Consider the following 25,627-nt stretch of genomic DNA (forward strand, 5'->3'; position numbering starts at 1 on the left):
CACAACGTATGAGAAAGATCTAATCAGCTGTGTTGAGCTCTCAATAAAACTAATGGGTATTGTTCCCATATATTTGTGTACAACTGTTACGCCAAACACATGAGTTTATGATAAGCCTGTGGTACTGTTAATGCTTTATATCACATACAAACCCACAGTCTCCAGCTGAACTGGAATAGTCTGCAATTTGTGTATATGTGTTGAGCTTTACTAAAACCAGTGGGCATTGCTCCAATATATAGTGTAGAATTGATGCGCCAAACATATGAGTTTATAATAAGCCTGTGGTGTTGTTAAATTACATGCAACCCACGGTCTCCAGCTGAACTGGAATAGCCTGCAATTAATATATGTGTACTACAACACAGGACTATTCTATGTTAAAGCACAGAAACTACCAATAAGTTTGGGCTGAATATACAACACACTATATAATAGACAGAGTGATGTTTTTTTGCTAAAGTGTTACAACGGCAACATAATCCCATACGAAGTATCGTCAATCTTTTATGCCAAAATTACATAATAACAATGGGAATCTACATTTCTGTACTAGATTGTACTTCTTGAGTGAAAACCTTTGTTTTGTGGGTCAGTGCATTTTAATACTATACGGAAAATAAGTGAATTTGGAGCACCAGACTGATATCCAAATATTTAAAACAGGGGCTAATTCCCCATGTATTAACATTAAGTGACTATTGGTCTCCAACACGGTGCACTGTATACTTATTACCTTACTTCGAATACAAAGGGCACAACACCCATACAAGCTATTATTGGATTAAACCTGAATATTAGAGCTGTACTGATATATTGCAAATCCACATCATTCAGTGACTTTTGTGTATAATAATAAATATAAGATGCTTTACAAATAATACAATTAATAAATATAATAAAGTATCTTTTTATTTATAAACAACTACTTGAGTAAAGACTTTTTGCTATAAGACTGTATCAATATGGAATAATTTGATACAATCAAACCCAAGTACCCTATAAGCACAATATATTACCTACTTTACTATATTTAACTCATTGTGATCAGGCTATTCAATAATTCTCAGCATCTGAGAGTATTTTTAAAGTAACTTTCCAGCATTTTATATTTAATTTTGATATGAATAAAAGTTATGTTTTAACGTAGAGCACGCATGCTCACTCGACCATCAGCAACTCTGATTTGCCTTATATAATAGAGTCTTTTTATTACTTATTGATGTACCCTATATTAACCCTTAGAGTGCTAAACATGTAGTCTGTCTAGTTAGAGCTTTTCTCTACTATAAGTTTCACAAGTGGGGTTTATACCTGGGAGGGAGACAAAACGGTCAGGAACATAAGATACCATTGATCATTCTTTTTTTTTTTAAAAAAACATTTATTTGTTTCCAACACAGAGTACAATCAAATAAAGATTCCACCTTTACATACCCTACAGGGTCAGGTTTGACAGCAATAGAAAAGCATAAAACAAAAAAAAAAATTTTTTTCCATAGATACATTGATTAACTGGAAAGAAAATACTCTCAAATAGCAGAATTTGTACAAAATGTTGGCTTTTTTTCCCTTTTTCAAAACAAATTAGAACAATATTGATCATACCCACATACTACCTATTCATACACACACAAAAAAAAAAAAGGGGGGGAGGGAGAAGGGGAAAGGGAGCTCACAATTAATCTATATCCCCCAGACACACTTAGCCTTATATTTCTCTATAATTAGTTATCCATGTATGTGGGAAAAGATCTAAAGCTACAAAGTCCATAAAAGAGCTTGAAGACAAGAATGGCATCAGGATAACTTTTTGTATCGCTAAGGGGTATGTTTTGATAATCGGGAGCCAGCCTGCTATGAACATTTTTATTCTCTTTTCTGATATAGTTTCTAAGTGAACTGACTCATGTATGATTTGAGTTTGAATCTCTTGTAAGATCTGAGAAAATCCAGGAGCTGAAGTGTCCTTCCAGTGTTTAAGAATTTGATGTCTAACAGCTAGTATAATGATGTTTAAAGTATGAGCATAAAAGCCCCTATTACCGGGAGCATCTAACCAGATTATCTCATCAAGTGACAGGATAATAGTTGATTTATACTGTAAATTAAACCAATATTCTACCTTACGCCATAGTTGTATAATTTTTGGGCAATACCAAAACATATGTAAAATATCAGCCTTTATTGCATCGGGGACAATTCCCGTTGCAAGTAGAATAAAACTTAGCTAATCTTAACGGGGAAATATAATAATTATTAATAAGTTTTAGATGAGATTCTCTCCAACTCCTAGGAATTTCAAATTTTTTTACATTTATCAAACTACGTTGAATTTTACCAAAATCAATTGAAGGGAAAAAGGGAGTCCAAGATAGTATCAATTTATTTGACAGGATTAATGCTTGTTTAGAAAGCATAATATCATATAAAAGAGAGATGGACAGGTTTTCTAATGCAAATTTTTGAAGACATAGATTGATATCCGACCATGCATTCAATTTACTCATATCCCACTTACATGAATTAATAAAATGACGGACCTGTAAATAAGCAAAAAAGTTGGAACTAGGTAGCTGAAAATGTTGAGAAAGAATCCCAAAGGAAATTAATTGCCCATCTTGAGGCAAGATCTGATAAATATATTTAAGCTCTTTTTCAGCCCACTCTCTAAATACTACTTGTTTAAGCCCGGGAGAAAATTGAGGATTTCCTCTGATCGGTAAAAATACCGAAAATGTATAGTCTATTTCCAAGCTTATACAACACTTCTGCCAAGCCGCCACAATATTTCTAATGGAAATTAGCGAGAGTATCTGTATTGTTAAAAGATGAATAGGACAATGTAATATCGCTTTCAGGGCACAAGGGGAAACCATATAAGTCTCCATCTCTATAGACGACAATAATTATTTCTCCACAATCCAATCCATCGCCGTTTTGGCTAGGCAAGCCCAATTATATAATTTAAAGTTGGGAAAAGCAAGGCCTGCTGCTTCAAAGCATTGAATAAGTCTATCTAGAGAAATACGTGATTTCTTGTTGTTCCAAATAAATTTGGAACAGCAGGAGTATAATCTGCGCAAATCCTTGTTAAGAATGAAAAGCGGGAGATTCTGAAGGGGGTAAAGTAAGCGAGGGAAAATGAATGTCTTTATTAGATTTACACGGGCCGTGATAGATAGTGGAAATGTCGTCCATAATTCCAAATCTGATATGACCTTAAGAAATAATGGCGAAAAATTCAACCGATACCAGTTTTTCGGATTTTTATGTAGTACTATACCTAAATAAGTTATTGCCTCAACCTCTTTAAATGGATGGTCTAGTAGGCTATTCCTAGATTTATTAATCCACATGAGTTCACTTTTATTGAAGTTGATTTTATAACCCGCAAATGAACTGAACTCATCTAGACATTGTAGTGTGGTTGGAATTGAATGAGCGGAGTTCTTTAAGAATACCAATAGATCATCTGCATACAGCAGGATCTTAAGAATATAGGAGCCCATACTGATTCCCTCTAACACATTTCTTAGACGAATAGCTAAGGGTTCTAGTGCCAAGTTAAATAAGAGAGGGGACAACGGGCAACCCTGCCTTGTTCCCCGTCCTAAAGTGATTTTTTGAGATAGCTGACCATTCACAATAAGGAACGAAATTGGATTTCTATAGACTTTTTGAATAAATTGTAAGAATTGATTCTTAAAGCCAAATTCCTGTAGTACTCTAACTAAATGGGCCCAAGAAATAGCATCGAATGCCTTTTCAGCATCTAAGGAAAGAATCGCACAATCATTTATCCAATTCTTTTTTCCTTTCTCATTTAAATAATGAGAATAATCCAGAAAAGTCACTATTTTCCTTACATTCTTAATAGAAGTCCTAGATCTAATAAAACCGGTTTGATCTGTATGGATAATGTTATCCAGCAATGAGGAGAGCCTGTCAGATATAATAGCCATCAAAATTTTATAATCTGTGTTCAACACAGATATGGGCCTGTAAGAGGCTGGTTCTTCCGGATTTTTACCCTTTTTAAGAATTAACGTAATGTTGGCGGCTAAGAAGTAAGAAGAGATGGAGCTATCTGACTGGAAGTAGCTATTAAACAACCTTTCCAATATAGGAATGATTTCTGGGGCTAGTATCCTATAAAATTCTATCGGGAGGGAATCTGGGCCGGGGGCCTTATTTAGTCGCATCTTATCTATCATTTTTTTTATTTCATCTGCCTCAATTGGAGCATTAAGAGATATCAAATCCTCTTCCTGAACTTGTGGTAGCTTTATATTTGACCAAAATCTCTCTTGTATATATACATTACTATCCTGCTTCGAATATAATTTCTGATAATAAGAGAACAGAACTCTGCTAATTTCCATTGATTCTGTATGGCATACACCATTTTCTTTCATAGTTAAAATATAATTCTTTTTCTTTCTATTTTTTATTAATTTTGCTAGGTATTTAGTTGAATCTCCATAAAGACCTCTAAATTGGCTATTAAGTTTTGATTCTTCAATATGGGATTTCTGGTCTAGAAAAACATCTCTTTCTCTTCTCGCCTCCTGATATTTATTCCACTTACTTATAGAACGCTCCTCAAAAAATTTTCTGTAAGCATTTCTAACGCTATTAGAAAGCTGGAGTTCTCGAGCCCTAGCCTTTTTCTTACTATTTATTAGATAACTCATAATTTCACCTCGTAAGACAGCCTTGGCCGTCTCCCAAAAAATCTCAATTCTATCAAAGAAAGCAATATTATGTGTGCAGTAGTCCCTCCATTTCTGCTTAAGCCAATTGGAAAATCTGGGACTATTCAAAAGATATCGTGGAAAATATAAGGATTGCGTTCTTTTCGAGAAACTAGATGAAGAGGGAAGAGTGAGATGAACTATTGCATGATCGGATATCAATATGTCACCAATTCCTGGATTAGTTTGAACAATTGAAAGAGCCTCAGATATTAAAAACAAATCTAGAAAAAGTTCTATGGGCTCTAGATTCACAAGTAAATGTCAAGGAATCAGGGTGTTTAACTCTCCAGATATCGACCAGTTTCAACTTTGTGCAAAATGTTCTAAAATATTTGGCAGTTTTTTTATACTCTTTAGCATCTGTATTGCAGAACCTGTCTAATTCTGGAAAAAGTGTCATATTGAAATCCCCTGCTAAGATAAGTTTTTCCCCCACGAAGGGAAAGATCTTAATTTTTATTTTTCCCCAGAAACATTTACTGTTTTTATTAGGCCCATACACATTACATAGGACATATACTGCTTGATTGATTTGAATTTGGAGTATGATATATCTTGCCTCTTGATCTTTCTCTATATGTAAGATTTTATAGTCAAGGTCTTTATGCAATAAAAACGCTACTCCACATTTCCTGTCTATACTTGCCGCGGCAACAACTTCACCCACCCATTTAATTTTGAGTTTTGCAGCTTCTATGTCGGTAAGATGGGTTTCTTGAATATAGACAATATCTGGTCTCTTCTTAGCAAGAGTTTTAATTATAAGCTTTCTCTTCTTAGGGGAGGATATACCTCCTACATTCCAAGAACATAAATTTAATCCAGTCATTTCATCCTAACAAAATCTTTTAACTCAATCATTTCTACTTTTCCAAGGATGGAAATAGATGAGAGAGAGAAGAGAGAGAGAGAAGAGAGAGAGAAGAGACAAACAAAAGAAAAAAAAAAAAAAAAAAAGGGGGGAAGGGAAAAATTAAAAATAATTAAAATGACATAACATCTACAGACACACACCCCATTCGTCCACATATATACCACATATAGCCTGGCGACCATTAATCTATTCATGATAAAGCATAACTCGGCTGTATCAATTTTCATTTTGGGATTTTTGAACTAATAAACCTTTTGATACCTTCAATATCCTGGAAAGCAAGTGTAGAATCCCTATCTTCAACTATTACCTTGGCCGGGTAGACCATACAGGCTTTAAATCCATTATTTATTAGTTGTGAGCAGAATGGAGCCATTAGCTTTCTCTTCGTGGACGTCTCGTTAGAGAAGTCCTGGAAGAGTAGGATCTTGTTATTGCCCAGCTGTAGGGGGCCATTCTTTCTAGAAAGTTTTAATAATTCCAGTTTGTCTTGGAACTTTAATACTTTGAATATACACATTCTGCTCCTAACTGTACCGTCAGACTGTGTTCTCTTAGGACCTATCCTGTGTGCTCTCTCTATTATTATGGGTAAAGAATCTGCTGACATTCCTAACGCTAAAGGTAATTCAAAGGAAGTGAATTTCATTAAATCCTCATATTCCATAGTTTCTGGAAGCCCCACAATGCGTATGTTATTACGTCTGGAGCGATCTTCCATATCCTCCAGGCGCAATTGCATACTTTGAATTGTGGTATCCTGCTTTTGAATAATTACTTCCTGAGCATTTATACGGTCTTCAAGGTCAGAAATTCTGTCCTCTGCTTCACCGATCCTAGCAGAAAACTGCCTGACTTCGGTGGAGAGGGACGACAGTTCAGTAGTCATACCCGCAATTTCTTTTTTAATCATTTCAAATTGAGGTGAAAACACCGCTGATAGCTGTGTTATCAACATCTGAATATCAAGGGAAGGGGGAGTTAATTCACCTAATGTAACATCAAGACTGGTATCATTTGTTTTAGATTTTTTATCTTTTACTTTAGCAGGCATCATCGGTGTGACGAATTTTTCCATAGATTAAATGTGCAAGTGAAAATTTAGTACTAAGATGTGAACCAACCTATTAACAGCCTCGCCACTGCAAGGACACAAAAAACAACACTTGTGAAAGCAAAAAGCTGTGCTAGCTGAAGTGATGGACCTCTGGGTCCTCTTTCTTTTTTTTTTTTTTTTTTTATAAGTGTGAGTATCTGAATTTATAGGGTGATCCCCCAGCTAGGGGGAAAGAGAGGAAAAAAAAAAAAAGCAACAACAGAAAGAAAAAAATAAAAACCACACAGAAAAAGAGAAAAAAAAAAAAATAGGCCTGTCAAAGTGTTTATATAAGTTCCCTACCTTCCCCTTCCTCTTGTCTCCTTCCCTTTTCACCTATAATCTAGCCACCAGAAAGGATAGACTATACACAATGTTTAAAAAAATAACGGTCTTTCTTAAAACTGCTACAATATATAAATCCTAATGAGCAAATAACCAAAAATATGAGATTTTTTATTTTTCCTTTAGCCCTTCCTTCTCTTTCCTTTCCTCTCTCTTTTTTCTTTTTGACCCCACCTTATTAATATAGAAAAGGAATTTCGTGGATAGCAAAAAACAACAATTGTCTAGAAAATGACAAGTCAGCCTAACAAGCAAAGATATTAGCAAATGTTATTCAATTGTCAGGTTCAGCATAGAAGATCCGGTAAGGTAAATTGGTGTTAGCACCACTTTCCAACATATAGATAGATAAAGATAAACCCTGTGTTTAGCATATATGTATTGCAGGAGATGTAAAAGTAACACATAGGGATAATATGCCAACCCCCAAACTATATTCACATGAAGGTTTTAAATTTGACATATACCAAACAAATGTCCTTAAGATCTTCAAAGATACAATTCTTATGTCTCTTAATTAGCACCCTGCAAATATGAATAGTAAATGATCAGGTTTCCCCTTTTTACTTCGACTTTTATCCTTTTCGTTTTCCTCCAGACTTTAGCTTTCCCTTTAGAAAGACAGAGAAAGTGAAGTAGGCCGTTTGTTGTAGGATTTTACCTCCACAATCAGCTAAAGTTAGCAAGGCCACCATATAGGAAAACACCTATATACAAAATATAAGGAGTAGGGTGACCTGAGTAAATATATGAACAGTTTATCCGGCATAAAGCATAATAACCGGTAATCTCTTTAAAGGCTAACTGACTCTCTTCAGACCAGCCGGTCTGGCAAAGTTAATGGCAAACAAAGAAGGCAGATACAGTAGCGATACTTGCGGCAGCAACAGTTTCTAGAGGCTCCCCGTCGATTTAGTGCAGGCACCCGGATTATCCCAAAGCGGCTGTGTTCGCTCCCAGCAAACCCAAGGAACCCGGTCCACCGCCTTGACTCAGCAGCCCAGCTCCCGATGAGGTTGGTCGGCCCAGCACGGATCCCTCCGCGAAGCGACGGACCTCCTCACCGGCACTAGCTTTTCCTCCGGCTTCCTGTCAAGCACTGCAGGAAGCTGTCCGCGGCATGTCGGGTCCTTATCCTCCGTACAGCAACCAGCTACCACGCACTGGTTCCGGAACTCCAGCAGCCAGGTAGGGGGTATTTAGGGTGTTAATTACCCCAGAATGTTGCCGCTTAGCTTTGTGCCTTCTGCCAGGTACTCATTCAGCACTCATTCAGTCCAATAAAAAGATAGGGACTTTCCAGCTTCTCTACAGCCAGGGTCTCCTGGCTGCGAGTATTACCACACTGATATCCCCACTGAGTTGCTGGGGTAAGTGGTTAGATAGCTTGGGTAGGAATTTTTCAGCGGTGCTTGGTCACCACACAGCTCTGGAGCATGCTGTTCTCAAGCTCCACCCCAAACTGAAGTCCAAAATCTCATTCTATTCACAGACGCCAAAAAGGCTTTTGACCGTGTTGCCTGGGACTTTCTTAAACTAACCCTGGAGTATATGGGTTTTGGTCAAGAGATTCGACACTGTATATTTTCCTTATACTCTCAACCAAGTGCCAAAGTACTTATAAATGGGGTACTATCTGACTCATTCCAGATAACAAATGGAAGTAGACAAGGGTGCCCATTGTCTCCCTCCTTTCTCTTCACCTGCGTCATTGAAACACTAGCTGAGAAAATCAGATCACACCCAGACATAACCGGAATGCAGATAGACGATCAAAATTACACAATTTCCTTATTCGCAGATGATATTTTATTTACACTAACGGACCCAGTAATTTCTCTACCCATACTAATCTCTGAATTCCTAATATTTAACCTGCACTCTAACTTTTTAATCAACACTTCCAAATCAGAAATTTTAAATATTACTTTGACACCACCCAACGTTGAATGAGCACAGAAGTTGACACCATTTAAATGGAATCCAAACTCTCTCAAATACCTATCCATCTAACCATATCCACCAAGAAGCTCTTTCAGCTTAATTATAAAGGAATCATAGAAGAAATAATTAAATATCTATACAGTTGGAAATCCAAAAAAATTATCCTGGCTGAGTCGCATTAATTTAATAAAAATTAATATTTTCCCTAGAATTTAGTATATACTGCAAACACTACCTATTCCACTACCAGAGAACTACATTCCATCCTTGCAGAAAGCATTTAGCGGCTTCACTTGGAATAAAAAACATCCTAAAATACACAAAAAAATTATGACTGTACCCAAAACACAAGGAGGATTGGGATTACCCAATCTAGCTAACTACAGATAACCAATATTTCTCCAACGCATAATAGACTGGACTCTCCACAAAAAGCATAAACATTGGGTAACTTTGGAGCACCACATACTAATAAACAACCAACACATCAAATCCCTATTAATAATCCAATAGTATCAGAAACATATAAGACTTGGGGAAAAATTATACTACACTTCCCTCATCTCCCCTCCAGACCCTCTCCACTAACGTCACTAATATATAATAGTGAAATAAACTAAGGACCTCATATCTCATCTCATCAATATACCACACACCTCTCTGACTTTCCAAAATTCTGGCTTATAGACCAAGAACAAATATAATTACAAGAAGCCCTTATTCAACAGGGTTTCACATACAAAATTGGTTTACATATAGATGGGCATATATCTTCCTAACAATGCACCCCCACTTCGACATATACTGTCCATTCTATACAAAATATTAAACACTCTATCTCCAGGATACATCTTACCATATATTGAGAGATGGGAAATTAAAGCTCTGTCATGTGAACATCGAGGACATAAACTGACCAAGGCTGGATAAAATTTAGAGATTTTCCACGGTGAAAGGTAAAAATTATTGATCAATTTCATGTGAGATTCGTTCCAAGATATCGGGACTTTACACTTACGTAAAGAGTCAAAACTCTGAGTGATCTTATCATGGTTTACCGAAGGGATTAACGGTAGCCAGGACTTACAAATATTATCCCTAAATAGGAGACTCTGCTTGGTCAACATGATATCATACATCAAAGATATGGAGGAGTTTCCTGCCACAGATTTTTTTATAAGAAGCTTAATATCCATCCAATCAGAGAATAAAAAAGATAGCCAACTTTGTGATAAAATAAAATGGCGAATTTGAAAATAAGCAAATAGATTGGATCTACCTAGATCATATTTATTAAAAATAGTATCCGCTCTTAATAATTGATCATTCTCATCAAATAGCTGTTTTACATAGTGTAGTCCTTTGTCGGACCAGACTTTAAAAACTTTTTGATAGAGACCTGGCAAGAAATTTGGATTATTTACAATAGGAAGCCATTCAGAGAACGAATAATCTATGTCTAGCATAGCGCAAAACTTTTGCCAGGCCGACACTATGTTTCTAATGGTAATGAGACAGCTAACATTCTGAGGCAGTTTCTGGACTGTGGTATGTAATATAGCCTTTAACGCAAATGGGGTGATCAGATGATTTTCTACTTATGCTGATGAAACTAGATTAGTACCAGCAAGCCAATCTATTGCCGTTTTAACCATCGCAGCCAAGTTGTATAATTTGAGATTAGGAAGCGCCAAACCCGCCGATCCACAATTTTGCATTAGTCTAGCTAGCGCGATTCAGGGCCTTTTATTATTCCAAATAAATTTAGAAACTTGAGCATTAAAAAGCTTTAAATCTTTATTCAATATGAATAAAGGCAGATTCTGAAGAGGGTATAATAAGCGCGGAAAAATTATTGATTTTATCAGGTTAACTCTAGCTGTGATAGACAATGGGAAAGCGGCCCAAAGATGCAGATCAGATCCGATTTTTTGAAAAAGGGGCTCAAAGTTGGCTTTATACCAACATTTAGGATTTTTATGCAAGACTAAGCCTAGATATTTAATAACATCAACCAGTTTGAATGGAATATCAAGGTCTACTAACTGAGGGCTATTTATACACATTAGTTCGCTCTTTTCTAAGTTTATCTTATAACCCGAAAAGGAGCTGAAAACTTCTAATACATGTAGGATCATAGGGATAGACTGCTGAATATTAGTAAGGAAGACCAACACGTCATCTGCATATAGCAGCATTTTAAGACGATATAAACCAAATGGGACACCTATCAATACATCTCTAAATCTAATCGCAAGAGGTTCCAGCGCTATATTAAAGAGTAAAGGGGATAGAGGGCAACCTTGTCTGGTGCCTCTCTGCAATATTATTTTGGGAGATAAGGACCCATTTATAAGCAGGAAGGATATTGGATTATGATATAATCTAAGAATAAACTTTGCAAACTCCCCTTTTAAGCCGAACGTCTCCATCGCCCTGAAAAGATATTCCCATACAATCGAGTCAAAAGCTTTGACCGCGTCTAAAGAGAGTATAGCAGTCTCTTGCCATAATGGCTTCTTCTTCTCCCTGTCCACATTCCAAGCATAATCCAGAAAATTGATCAATTTGCGGATATTTTTCACAGGATTTCTAGCTACCATAAATCCAGTCTGATCTGGATGAATGATTTTATGTAAACAAGAAGATAATCTTGAAGCAATAATAGCCATTAAAATCTTATAATCTGTGTTCAGAACCGAGATCGGCCTATAAGAGGCCAGATCTTCGGGATTTTTACCTTTCTTTGATGAGCGAAATATTGGCCGCAGAAAAATAACTAGAAATCATATTATTGGAACTATAATAATAATTAAATAATTTTTCTAAAGTGGGCAGTAAAACCTCACCAAGACATTTATAAAACTCTGCAGGGAACCCATCTGGTCCAGGAGCCTTATTCATCTTCAAATGATCTATGGCTTTTTTAATTTCATCGATAGATATTGGGGCATTGATCAATATTAAGTCCTCACTATTTAATTGAGGTGTTTTTATCATAGACCAAAAGATATCTTGATTGATATTATCTATCTCAACTCGGAGGCATTTTTTGCTTATTATCAACAATTATACTCTCATGATCCCATTAGTCTCAGTATATCTTCCCTTATCGATTTGGATCGCAGAAATAAGGTTTTTCTTTTTTCTAACCTTAATAAGTCTAGCTAAATATTTAGCAGAGGAACCATGCATTCCTTTAAATTGGAGGTTAATTTTTGCTTCTTCTTCTAAAAGTTTTTGTTTTAAAAACAAATCTCTTTCCTTCCTATTATCTTGGTATTTTTTCCAGTTTCCCGAAGAACGGCTTAAACAATATTTTCTATATGAATTCCTGACTTTATTCGTGATTTGAATTTCCCATGCTTTACTCTTTTTCTTCGCTATACTAAGATATGTTTGTATTTCTGCCCGTATTACTGCTTTAAAAGCTTCCCAGAAAATTTCCGGTTTATTAGAATAACTTATATTGTCCGAGTAGTATCGCTGCCACCGCGATTTAAAAAAATTAACAAATTTAGGATTAGTGTACAGATATCGAGGAAAATAAAAACTAGACGTTTGAATCCTTTTTTTCAGGCCAGTAAGAAATGCCAGAGAGATGATTGCATGATCTGAGATGATAATATCTCTGATTCCTGTCTCTAATTTCTGAATAGATAGATTCTCCGTAATTAAAAATAGGTCAATTCTCGAAAAGGTGCCATGTGCTTTAGACTCACAAGAAAATGATTGTTTATCTGGTTTTTTTAAACGCCATACATCTATTAATTTTAACCTAGCGCAAAATTGTGATAAATATTTTGCATTTTTTTTCATATACTAATCTATTTTTATTAGATAGTTTGTCTAGCACCGGACATAAAGTGGCGTTGAAATCACCCCCTAAGATTAAATTTTCAGTGATAAAGGGAAATAATTTAATTTTAATTTTCTCCCAAAATTCTCTAGAGAACTTATTTGGAGCATATACGTTACAAAATATAAATTTAATGTTCTTTATAAACACATGAATAAGAATATATCTTGCGGCTGGATCTATTTCTACCTTATCTATCTTATATTCCAACTCTTTATGAAAAAGAATAGCGACTCCACATTTTCTAGATGGACCAGTCGTAGAGACTACTTCCCCTACCCATTTTATCTTCAATTTAGCAGCTTCATGCTCATTAAGATGAGTCTCCTGGAGGAGAACAACATCTGGATTATATCTTGCTAGGGTCTTAATAACCAACTTACGTTTAATGGGGGAGGATATCCCTCCTATATTCCAGGATAAAACCTTAATTCCTTCCACCATCCAGATTCAGATTAATTAACTAATTAAGCAATTTGTAGGGGGCAGTCCATTTGGGCCGAGCCGGGGGCGCGGGACTGGGGAAGAGGGAAGCGGCGGTGATAGGAAGGAGAGAACAAAAAAAAAAAAAAAACACACACAGACAACTCACCCATAAAAAACAATTAAACAAAATAACAACTTCGCTACCCATGTCTAGCATTGAGAGTATAGTCTTCAACATTGCTAATAAAGTTATAGACTCTAGTTGGTAGCATTTCTACAATTAACTGCTCTCAATGTATTTTTTAACTTCTGTAACCTCATCAAATACATGCCTAGTACCAGAGAGATCCTCAACTATAATTCTGGCGGGGTAAACCCATAAGTCTTCTTTTAGATGAGGTCCCAAAAGAGAAGTCCTGAAACAATAGTATCCTGCTGCCTCCAAATACTGGAGGATCAGATTTTTTAAACAGTTTCAATAAATCGACTTTATCTTGAAATTTAAGAAGTTTGAATAAACAGACCCTACTCCTTGTGACTCCATCTAAAGATGACTTCTTGGGGCCCAATCTGTGTACACGCTCAATCGTGAGTGGTAGCAAGTGGGATGGCATACCAAGAGAGAGGGGTAGTGTAGTGGACGTAAATTTTATTAAATCCTCAAATTCTAACTGTTCAGGAAGTCCTACTAATCTAATATTGTTGCGCCTGGAGCAATCCTCAAGATCCTCCAGGCGTAGCTGCATGTTTTTAATTTTGGATTCTTGTTTTCGTAGAGTATCAGCCTGAATATGCGTCTGATCTTCTATATCAGAGATCCTGGCCTCTGCTTCTGTTAACCTCGCTGAGAACTGTCTTACTTCAACCGACAATGAGCCTATTTCGACAGCAATTGAGCCCAGCTCTTTTTTAATAGCTTCAAATTGCGGCGAAAATACTTCTGATATTTTAGCTATAAGGGCTTGTGAATCAAATGGGGACCTGCTAGGTTCCATTGTACTATCTAAACTGGTGTCGATTGTCTTATTTTTCTTGTCTTTCGTTTTCACAGGCATTGTAGGAGAATTAGATTTCCCCTGCGTGATAAATTTTTCCATTCAAAACGTGAGTGAGAAAAAAAACAAAAAACCTCCCCCTACCCCACATACAATGCCAGGCAAAAGCCTGGGAAGTGGACGTGCAAAAAATATAGCTTGAATACGTATAAAATAAAATAAATTAAAAAAAAAAAAAAAAAATTAAATGTGTATATTGTATCATCCTCTTCCTTTCTTATTTGTGCGTGTGCCTTATATCTTATCCTTTTCTTATGTGTCTCTTTGGTGTTTTTTTTGTTTTACCTTTCTTTATTACCCAGTGCAGAAAAAAAAAAAAATCCAACAGGGAAAAAAATAGGGCCTGCAATCTCTAAGACAGATAAACTTTTCCAAAGTCTAATAACCAGTTAGATAGATATCTAGAAAGCGGGAACATATAATACAGGGAGATTCCCCCAGATAATGTGAAAAATAAACAGGCTACTTATAGAGTATAAAGTTGGTCAATGTTATACCTATTGTAGTTTCTTAGACGTAGCCTGCAGGATTTACAATAAAATTATCTACGTTCCTATACAACCTGGTCTCCTTTAGAAGAAGAAATATTTAAACAGGTCACAAATGAGGGAAAGCTTTTCCCTTTCTTTATCGTGGTCACCAACTATCAACCAGATTCTTTGTAGTGAGATAGAGGGAATCAACAGTGTTAAAATGACATTTAACTAAAAATCTCCTTTATACAAGAAACTCCAGAGAACACTAGCATTACCTATTTATATAGACTACTTGTGTGGGCTAATTATTGGATCAGCGTAGTCTTACCCTTATAATACCCACATTTGCAAAACGGGAATAATAGGGAACTCTGCAAAGATGAAAATTACCTAAATCTTATAACAAACAAAAGCTCCCAATTTCTTGCCCTTTTTCTGTTACACACTGTAGAGTACTTACACCATTTCCTTTTAAAAAGATGGGAACAATATTACTATTATGGAAATAAGAAGAAAAAAGAAAATTTTGACAAAAGATCACCAAAGTCACAAATAAATATACTTTTTTCTCTCTTTTTTTTTTTCTTTCCTCCTTTCTTTTCCCAAAGAAATAGCGACCAAGGAGATTTTAGGCTCAGGCTGTACACTTGAGGCCTGATCGAGAGCGTCCTGTGTAATGTTCTCTGGAAGAAGAATATATTACAAGATGTATCCAGTTACTCCTTTTTTTTCCCCCTTCTAGGCAGTCCTAGTGAGCAGCCGTTTGCTGTGTTTAAATACAGAAGATCCTCCTTTCCCTGTGAAGATGAATTACCAGTCCTTCCACCCACCGCAATAGCTGAGTGTAAATACCCAAAAAGAAATTAGCAGATAGAGTGTTAAAATGTTTATAACTCACATATATGTCGCCCAGTCCGTTAGCTCAGTCCTAAGGGATTTATTCTAGGGCTCTCCTGATGATTCACAGTCTGCAAACTGCTCCCCTTCTCAAGCTGAACAGTATCTGTGTGAGCTCCATGTGAAAATGGTGAGTGTCGTCTGCTTCCTGACACACCTCCGTTTCCTATTGGGTGGGTGGGGGGGGGCTCGCACAATGAGCCGTTTTCAGATTGGCCAGGGATCTTCAGCTGAGACGTGCCATTCTAATACCCTAATACCCCGAGCTCCAGCTACCCATTTTTATTTTTATGAACTAATGGTTTGATCTGTTCTCCAACAGTGCTCTAGCTACAAAAAAACGCTTGGGGGTGTGTTGTTAGGAAGATATATGCCATCTATATGTAAACCAATTTTTAAAGCATGTGAAACCCTGTTGAATAAGGGCTCCTTGTGATTTTATTTGTTCTTGGTCTATAAACCAGAATATCGGAAAGTCAGAGAGGTGTGTAGTATATTGATGAGATGAGATATGAGGTCCTAAGTTTAATTCGCCAATTTTTCTGATACTATTGGATTATTAATAGGGATTTTAGGTGTTGGTTGTTAAATAATCCAGCAAGGTCTATTAAGATGAGTGGAGTGGGATATGTGGTGCTCCAGAGTTACCCAACGTTTATGCTTTTTGTGGAGGGTCCAGTCTATTATGCGTTGGAAAAATATTGCATATCTGTAGTTAGCCAGATTGGGTAATCCCAATCCTCCTTGTGTTTTGTGTACAGTCATAATTTTTTTTTTTTGTGTATTCTAGGATGTTCTTTTTATTCCAAGTGAAGTCGCTAAATGCTTTCTGCAAGGATGGAATGTAGTTCTCTGGTAGCGGAATAGGTAGTGTTTGCAGTATATACAAATTCTAGGGAAAATATTAATTTTTGTTAAATAATTGTGACCCAGCCAGGATAATTTTTTGGATTTCCAGCTGTATAGATGTTTAATTATTTCTTCTTTGATTTCTTTATAATTAAGCTGAAAGAGCTTCTCGGCGGATGTACTTAGATGGATACCTAGGTATTGACAGAGTTTGGATTGCATTTAAATGGTGTCAGCTTTTGTGCTCATTCAACTTTGGGTGGTGTCAAAGTAATATTTAACATTTTTGATTTGGAAGTGTTGATTAAAAACTTAGAGTGGGGGGCAGAGCTAGCTCAGAAGCCGAGTGGCCGCATTCTAATACAGCTCCTGTAACTTCTATATCTAAAGCATTCTGTTTGCCCGCTTGGCGCAATATATCACCAACATCTGGTATATTTGAGGGACCAGGAAGTCCCGCCAACGCATTCAGACCTCAGGAGAACCCCAGAAGGGAAAGTAAGCTTTAATATCTCCGGGTGGCACTTGGCTGAGAGAAATCAGCGGCGGCCATCTTGAGACATGCATGTGTGCATTAGCTCACAATTACCTGTATGGAAGCATTGGAACAATCGGTTCAACAGCTTCTTTATCAGCATTTCCAGAGTCTCAGGGACAGCCTCACATTCCTGCTAAACTCCCTGCTGCAGCCACTGATGCAAGGACCTGATATTACTACTCCTGAGCAGGGAGACACAATATAAATACCACCAGCACTCGCATGCCAGAAGAGCCCCAGTACTTTCTCAAGCAGGGATGTGCTCAGTGTTCTGCACTATCAGTTTGAACGCACTATCAGTATTAGATACCGGCCGCCTGGGGACCTAGCAGTAGTGAGAGAGGTGCTGAGTCTAAGTTACTCTCCTGTGCAGACTGACATGCTATCTACAAGGTTTAGTGGAACCCAACACGCATACTATCTCAAAGCAAGTCATTTAGAGACCACTATAATCTGAAATGCCCTAGAGTTTGAAGATAGGGTAGGGATGACTATACCTCTAAGCCCTATTGAGTTTTCCTATGTGTGGGAAGCTGCCAACCTCAAGAGGAGAATAAAGCCTTATCTGGCTCAGAAATCCCATTCCCATGGAGCTAAGAAGACCAATCTACATTACATGATCAAGCCCCATGACCCTTACTTGAGACAGCAGAACAGGAGGACTGGTGTGGGATAATAAATCATGCCCCAAATGGTGGAAATTCCATTACTCTTGCTGCATAACTGACTGGTTACATGAAGACTGAGAGTTTGAAAACACCAGGTTCATTGATATTGATAAGACGCATAATCTAGTTTGTATCTAGCTGGTACATATTGTGTTTGTTGATTCAGATATATATATATATATATATATATATATATATATATATATATATATTGTAATAACAAAATTTATGCTTACCTGATACATTTCTTTCTCTTGTGGTGTATCCAGTCCACGGGTTCATCCATTACTTGTGGGATATTCTCCTTCCCAACAGGAAGCTGCAAGAGGACATCCACAGCAGAGCTGTCTATATAGCTCCTCCCATAACTGCCACCCCCAGTCATTCGACCGAAGACAAGCAAGAGAAAAAGGAGAAACTATAGGGTGCAGTGGTGACTGTAGTTTAAAAATAAAAAACACCTGCCTTAAAGTGGCAGGGCGGGCCGTGGATATACCACAAGAGAAAGAAATTTATCAGGTAAGCATAAATTTTGTTTTCTTTTGTAAGGTGTATCCGGTCCACGGGTTCATCCATTACTTGTGGGATGCCAATATCAAAGCTTTAGGACACGGATGAAGGGAGGGACAAGGCTGGAACTTAAACGGAAGGCACCACTGCCTGCAAGACCTTTCTACCAAAAATAGCCTCTGAGGAAGCAAAAGTATGAAATTTGTAGAATTTAGAAAAAGTATGAGGCGAAGACCAAGTTGCCGCCTTACAAATCTGTTCAACAGAGGCCTCATTTTTAAAAGCCCATGTGGAAGCTACCGCTCTAGTGGAATGAGCTGTAATTCTTTCAGGAGGCTGCTGGCCAGCAGTCTCATAAGCTAAACGGATTATGTTTCTAAGCCAAAAAGAAAGAGAAGATGCCGAAGCCTTTTGGCCTCTCCTCTGTCCAGAGTAGACAACAAACAATGCAGATGTTTGACGAAAATCCTTAGTAGCTTGTAAATAAAACTTTAAAGCACGAACCACGTCAAGATTGTGTAATAGACGTTCCTTCTTTGAAGAAGGATTAGGACACAGTGACGGAACAACAATCTCCTGATTGATATTCTTATTAGATACCACCTTAGAAAGAAACCCAGGTTTGGTACGCAAAACTACCTTATCTGCATGGAAGATCAGATAAGGGGAATCACACTGTAAGGCAGATAACTCTGAAACTCTTCGAGCCAAAGAGATAGCTACCAAAAACAGAACTTTCCAAGATAAAAGCTTGATATCTATGGAATGCAGAGGTTCAAACGGAACCCCTTGAAGAACTTTAAGAACTAAATTTAAACTCCATGGTGGAGCAACATGTTTAAACACAGGCTTGATTCTAACTAAAGCCTGACAAAATGCCTGAACGTCTGAAACATCTGCCAGACACTTGTGCAGAAGAATAGACAGAGCAGAAATCTGTCCCTTTAAGGAACTAGCTGACAATCCCTTCTCCAATCCTTCTTGGAGAAAGGATAATATCCTAGGAATCCTGACCTTACTCCATGAGTAACCCTTGGATTCACACCAATGAAGATATTTACACCATATCTTATGATAGATTTTCCTGGTGACAGGCTTTTGAGCCTGAATCAAGGTATCAATGACCGACTCGGAGAAACCACGTTTTGATAAAATCAAGTGTTCAATCTCCAAGCAGTCAGCCGCAGAGAGATTAGATTTGGATGTTTGAATGGACCTTGGAGTAGAAGGTCCTGCCTCAGCGGCAGAGTCCATGGTGGAAAGGATGACATGTCCACCAGATCTGCATACCAAGTCCTGCGTGGCCACGCAGGTGCTATCAAAATCACCAAAGCTCTCTCCTGCTTGATCTTGGCAATCAGACGAGGGAGGAGAGGAAATGGTGGGAACACATAAGCCAGGCTGAAGGACCAGGGCACCGCTAGAGCATCTATCAGCACTGCCTGGGGATCCCTTGACCTGGACCCGTAACAAGGAAGCTTGGCGTTCTGACGAGACGCCATCAGATCCAGTTCTGGTTTGCCCCATAGTTGAATCAACTGGGCAAATACCTCCGGATGGAGCTCCCACTCCCCTGGATGAAAAGTCTGCCGACTTAGAAAATCCGCCTCCCAGTTCTCTACTCCTGGGATATGGATAGCTGAGAGATGGCAAGAGTGAACCTCTGCCCATAGAATTATCTTTGAAACCTCCAACATTGCCAGGGGGCTTCTTGTTTCCCCCTGATGGTTGATATAGGCTACAGTCGTGATATTGTCCGACTGAAATCTGATGAACCTGACCGCAGCTAGTTGAGGCCAAGCCTGAAGAGCATTGAATATCGCTCTCAGTTCCAGAATGTTTATCGGAAGAAGGGCTTCCTCCTGAGTCCACGAACCCTGAGCCTTCAGGGAATTCCAGACTGCGCCCCAGCCCAGAAGGCTGGCATCTGTCGTCACTATAGTCCAATCTGGCCTGCGGAAACTCATTCCCCTGGACAGATGGACCCGAGATAACCACCAGAGAAGAGAATCCCTGGTATCTTGATCCAGATTTAATAGAGGGGACAAATCTGTGTAGTTCCCATTCCACTGATTGAGCATGCAAAGTTGCAGTGGTCTGAGATGTAGGCGGGCAAACAGAACTATGTCCATTGCCGCTACCATTAGGCCGATTACTTCCATACACTGAGCCACTGACGGCCAAGAAGTGGAATGAAGAGCACGGCAGGAAGTTAGAAGCTTTGATAACCTGACCTCTGTCAGAAAAAATGTAATTTCTACTGAATCTATCAGTGTTCCTAGGAAGGAAACTCTTGTGAGAGGGGAGAGAGAACTCTTTTCTTCATTCACCTTCCACCCGTGAGACCTCAGAAAGGCCAGAACAATGTCCGTATGGGACTTGGCGATTTGAATAGTCAACGCCTGTATCAGAATGTCGTCTAGGTAAGGAGCCACCGGTATGCCCCGTGGCCTTAGAACCGCCAGTAGGGACCCTAGAACCTTTGTAAAGATTCTTGGTGCCATGGCTAACCCGAAGGGAAGAGCCACAAACTGGTAATGCCTGTCTAAGAAGGAGACCCTGAGGAACTGATGATGATCTCTGTGTATCGGAATGTGGAGATAAGCATCCTTTAAGTCCACGTAGTCATATATTGACCCTCCTGGATCATAGGGAGGATGGTTCGGATAGTCTCCATCTTGAAGGATGGGACTCTGAGAAATTTGTTTAGGATCTTGAGATCCAAGATTGGTCTGAAAGTTCCATCTTTTTTGGGAACTATAAACAGATTTGAATAGAAGCCCTGCCCCTGTTCCTCCCTTGGAACTGGGTGGATCACTCCCATAACCAGTAGGTCTTGAACACAATGTAAGAATGCCTCTCTCTTTATCTGGTTTACAGATAATTGTGAGAGATGAAATCTCCCCTTTGGAGATGAAGCTTTGAAGTCCAGAAGATATCCCTGGGAAACAATCTCTAATGTCCAGGGATCCTGGACGTCACTTGCCCAAGCCTGGGCGAAGAGAGAAAGTCTGCCCCCTACTAGATCCGGTCCCGGATCGGGGGCTACTCCTTCATGCTGTCTTAGAGGCGGCAGCAGGTTTTTTGGCCTGCTTCCCCTTGAACCAAGCCTGGTTCGGTCTCCAGACTGGTTTGGACTGGGCAAAATTTCCCTCTTGTTTTGCATTAGAGGAAGCTGAAGCTGCGCCACTCTTGAAGTTTCTAAATGAACGAAAATTATTCTGTTTGGTCCTTAATTTATTGGACCTATCCTGAGGAAGGGCGTGACCTTTTCCTCCAGTAATATCAGAAATGATCTCCTTCAGGCCCGGCCCGAATAGGGTCTGTCCTTTGAAGGGGATGTTAAGAAGCTTAGACTTTGAAGTAATGTCTGCTGACCAGGACTTAAGCCATAGCGCCCTGCGTGCCAGAATGGCAAAACCTGAATTCTTAGCCGTTAGTTTGGTTAGATGAAAAACGGCGTCAGAAATAAAGGAATTAGCTAACTTGAGAGCTTTAATCCTGTCTAAAATATCATCTAACGGGATCTCCACCTGTAGAGCCTCCTCAAGAGACTCGAACCAAAAAGCCACTGCAGCAGTAACTGGGGCAATGCATGCAAGAGGCTGGAGAATAAAACCTTGATGGATAAAATTTTTCTTAAGGACCCTCCAATTTTTTATCCATAGGATCTAAGAAAGCACAACTGTCCTCGACGGGGATAGTTGTACGCTTAGCTAGGGTAGAAACAGCACCCTCCACCTTAGGGACTGTGTGCCATGAGTCCCGTATAGCGACATCTATGGGAAACATCTTTTTAAAAGCAGGAGAGGGAGAGAACGGAACACCTGGTCAATCCCATTCCTTAGTAATAATTTACGAAAACCTCTTAGGGACTGGAAAAACATCAGTGTAAACAGGCACTGCAAAGTATTTGTCCATTTTACACAATTTCTCTGGAACTACAATGGGGTCACAGTCATCCAGAGTCGCTAAAACCTCCCTGAGCAATAAGCGGAGGTGTTCAAGCTTAAATTTAAAGGCTGTCATTTCAGAATCGGACTGAAGTAACGTCTTCCCTGAATCTGAAATCTCACCCTCAGATAGCAACTCCCTTGCCACGGCTTCGGAGCATTGTGAGGGTATATCGGACATAGCTACTGAAGCGTCAGAAAGCTCTGTATTTGTTCTAGCCCCAGAGCTGTCTTGCTTTCCTTGTAACCCTGGCAGTTTGGACAATACCTCTGTGAGGGTATTAGTCATAACTGACGCCATGTCTTGTAAGGTAAACGCATTGGACGCACTAGATGTACTTGGCGTCACTTGAGCGGGAGTTATAGGTTCTGACACGTGGGGAGAGCTAGATGGCATAACCTCCCTTTTGTCAGTCTGAGAAACCTCTGGTGATAAATCTTTAAATGCCATAATATGGTCCTTATAATTTATAGAAATTTCAGTACATTTGGTACACATTCTAAGAGGGGGTTCCACAATGGCTTCTAAACATATTGAACAAGGAGTTTCATCTATGTCAGACATGTTTAACAGACTAGTAATGAGACCAGCAAGCTTGGAAAACACTTTAATAAATGTGAAACAGCAATTAAATAAAAACGGTACTGTGCCTTTAAGAGAAAAAAACTATCACATAAACTGCAAAACAGTGTTAAAAAGTAGTAAACTCTTTTAAATTTTTACAGTGTGTATAAGGGACTAAAGCAGCATTGCACCCACTTGCAAATGGATGATTAACCCTTTAGGCCCCAAACCGGATTTGAAAAACGTTAAAAACGTTAATAAACAGTTAAACACCTTGCCACAGCTCTGTTGTGGCTCCTACCTGCCCTCAAATATGATTTAGGAAAGAAATAAGCCCTCTATAGTGGTCCTCAGATGCCAGAGGACTCCTTTAGGGAAGCTGGATGTCTCAGTCTGAATATGAACTGCGCATCTAGAGCGTGAAAATAGGCCCCTCCCACCATACACTCAATGTCAGAGGGCCTTAAGAAAATACTCCTAGGAGTATCTGACTAGCCATGTGGAAACTAGGCCCCAAAAAAACAATTTATCACCCTCAGAGAAAAAACGTTCTTTCTATATAACATGTAAACGTTTTGTCACTAAGAAATATGAGTATTAACATGAATATTACCCTTTTTTATAAGCATGATCCCAGTCATTGTTAAATCACTGCATCAGGCTTACCTCAATTATACAAGGCTCTGTCAGCATTTTCTAGATCTTATCATCTCTCTAGAAATAAATATACTGAACATACCTCAAAGCAGGTAAACTACAAACCGTTCCCCCAACTGAAGTGTTTCCCATACTCTTCAGTTATGCGTGAGAACAGCAATGGACCTTAGTTACAAACCGCTAAGATCATCAACCTACAGGCAGATTCTTCTTCTAATTTCTGCCTGAGAGTAAAACAGTACAACGCCGGTACCGTTTAAAAATAACAAACTTTTGATTGAAGGTAAAACTACACTAAGTCACCACATATCTCTTGATACTTCCTATCTTGTCGAGAGATGCAAGAGAATGACTGGGGGTGGCAGTTAGGGCAGGAGCTATATAGACAGCTCTGCTGTAGGTGTCCTCTTGCAGCTTCCTGTTGGGAAGGAGAATATCCTGGATATTGGATGAACCCATGGACTGGATACACCTTACAAGAGAAATAGGTTTAGCTTTGTACATGTCTATAATACTTCTGATTACTCCTACAGTCTTTAATTTGAATACATATGTAATTAATCTATTCTGTACTACCCTCACAAGAGCAGCTAAATATAAAGAGCATTGACTAGGCTGACATTACTAAAAATAACTGCACTGTACTTTATTCCAATGCTATCTTGACTTCCTGGTCAATAGATGATGGTCTATGGGCTTGAGTATATCATGCAGTAACCTTGTAATTACTCTGCTAGGTTGAAAAATACTTGTTTATGGCTAAAAAGTATTCATATGCCCTTGCTAAATATCAATATACTCTAGCGTCAGATAACTACTAAACTTGTCTGCTTATGTTTACATTTAGTATTACTGATTATTAGTACAAAGTACTTGTCCTATCTAATATATTTTGTGTAGAGTATCTCCACTTAAATTAGACCAGAATAAACTCCATTGATAAGTGGGTCTAATAGTAAAAATATACATATCATGTTGTTGTATGTTTGTTTTTTTAAATTTAGAGTTAGACTGTGACACACCAATACCTAATATCGGTCACCACCAGGTTTCTTAATGGGCCTCAATACGCTATATGTTTGCCCCTTTGATGTCTATACTCACAAAGATGAAAGCCATATAACCTTCATGCTGATTTTGGGATATGGGTGTAAAGGTGTTTCATTTATTTAAGGTTGCCCAGTCTGCTTTCCAGGTAGAAATGATTGTTAGGCTATATGGTTGGGCTATATACAAAAACCTACCTGTGCTAGGCAGGATTGTTAGAAATATCTATTCTAGATAGTCAGATTTTCAGAATCATATGGCATAACATAGCTTAAGTAGTAGTGAAGTATTGTGTACAGCGCCAATACAGGCTAAGGGATAAATATAAACACTAAAAATGAAATGTATACCTGCTAAGGCTAAAAAGGATTTAATACAAATAAAATAGTATTTGGTAACAAATGATGGATAAAAATAATGAATAAAAACAATGGTAAGGTGGAATAATCTCTGAAAAACTCACAATGTGTAAATGACAATTGGATCCAAGGGTGTGAGAAAACTGAGATAATGATATTGTGAAATCCACGTGTAAGTGCGAATACAAAAATAAAGTGTTTATGCAACATAAATGTGCAACATAAATGGGCATAAATGTGCAAAGTGTTTTTGCAGCATAGGTGAGCGGCCAAGTGTGATAATAAAATTATGAACGTATGAACAATGTGTGTAAATAAAAAAGAATCAATTCACAAACTAATAATCAAAAATTCACAAAAAATAATAATATGAATAGTCCTGATGACACTGCAGTGCAAAAAGGAAAAAAGAACCAAAAAATGAACAAAAATAAGTCACAGGTGAGTTGATACCAATGAGTAACAAATGTGGAAAAAGGATGAGGTGACACAAGGCAAAAAAAGAAAAATTATATGTGGAAAAAATAGATCAAAAAAATCCAGTGAAAACCAAAAAACCAAAAATGATGTTCAACAAATGTTAATAAAGATCAAAAAAGAACAAAAGGGGTGTTGTAATCCAAATAACAGTAAATTAGAAATGGAATCACATGAAGGAACCTTGAATCCTGAGGGGGAGAGTTCCCAGGTGAATCCTAACAACGGTCAGCTGTTTGTCCAATGTCCTAGAAATGTCCCTGTAGAAAAAG

This window comes from Bombina bombina, chromosome 2, assembly GCF_027579735.1.
Source record: "Bombina bombina isolate aBomBom1 chromosome 2, aBomBom1.pri, whole genome shotgun sequence".
NCBI lineage: Eukaryota > Metazoa > Chordata > Amphibia > Anura > Bombinatoridae > Bombina > Bombina bombina.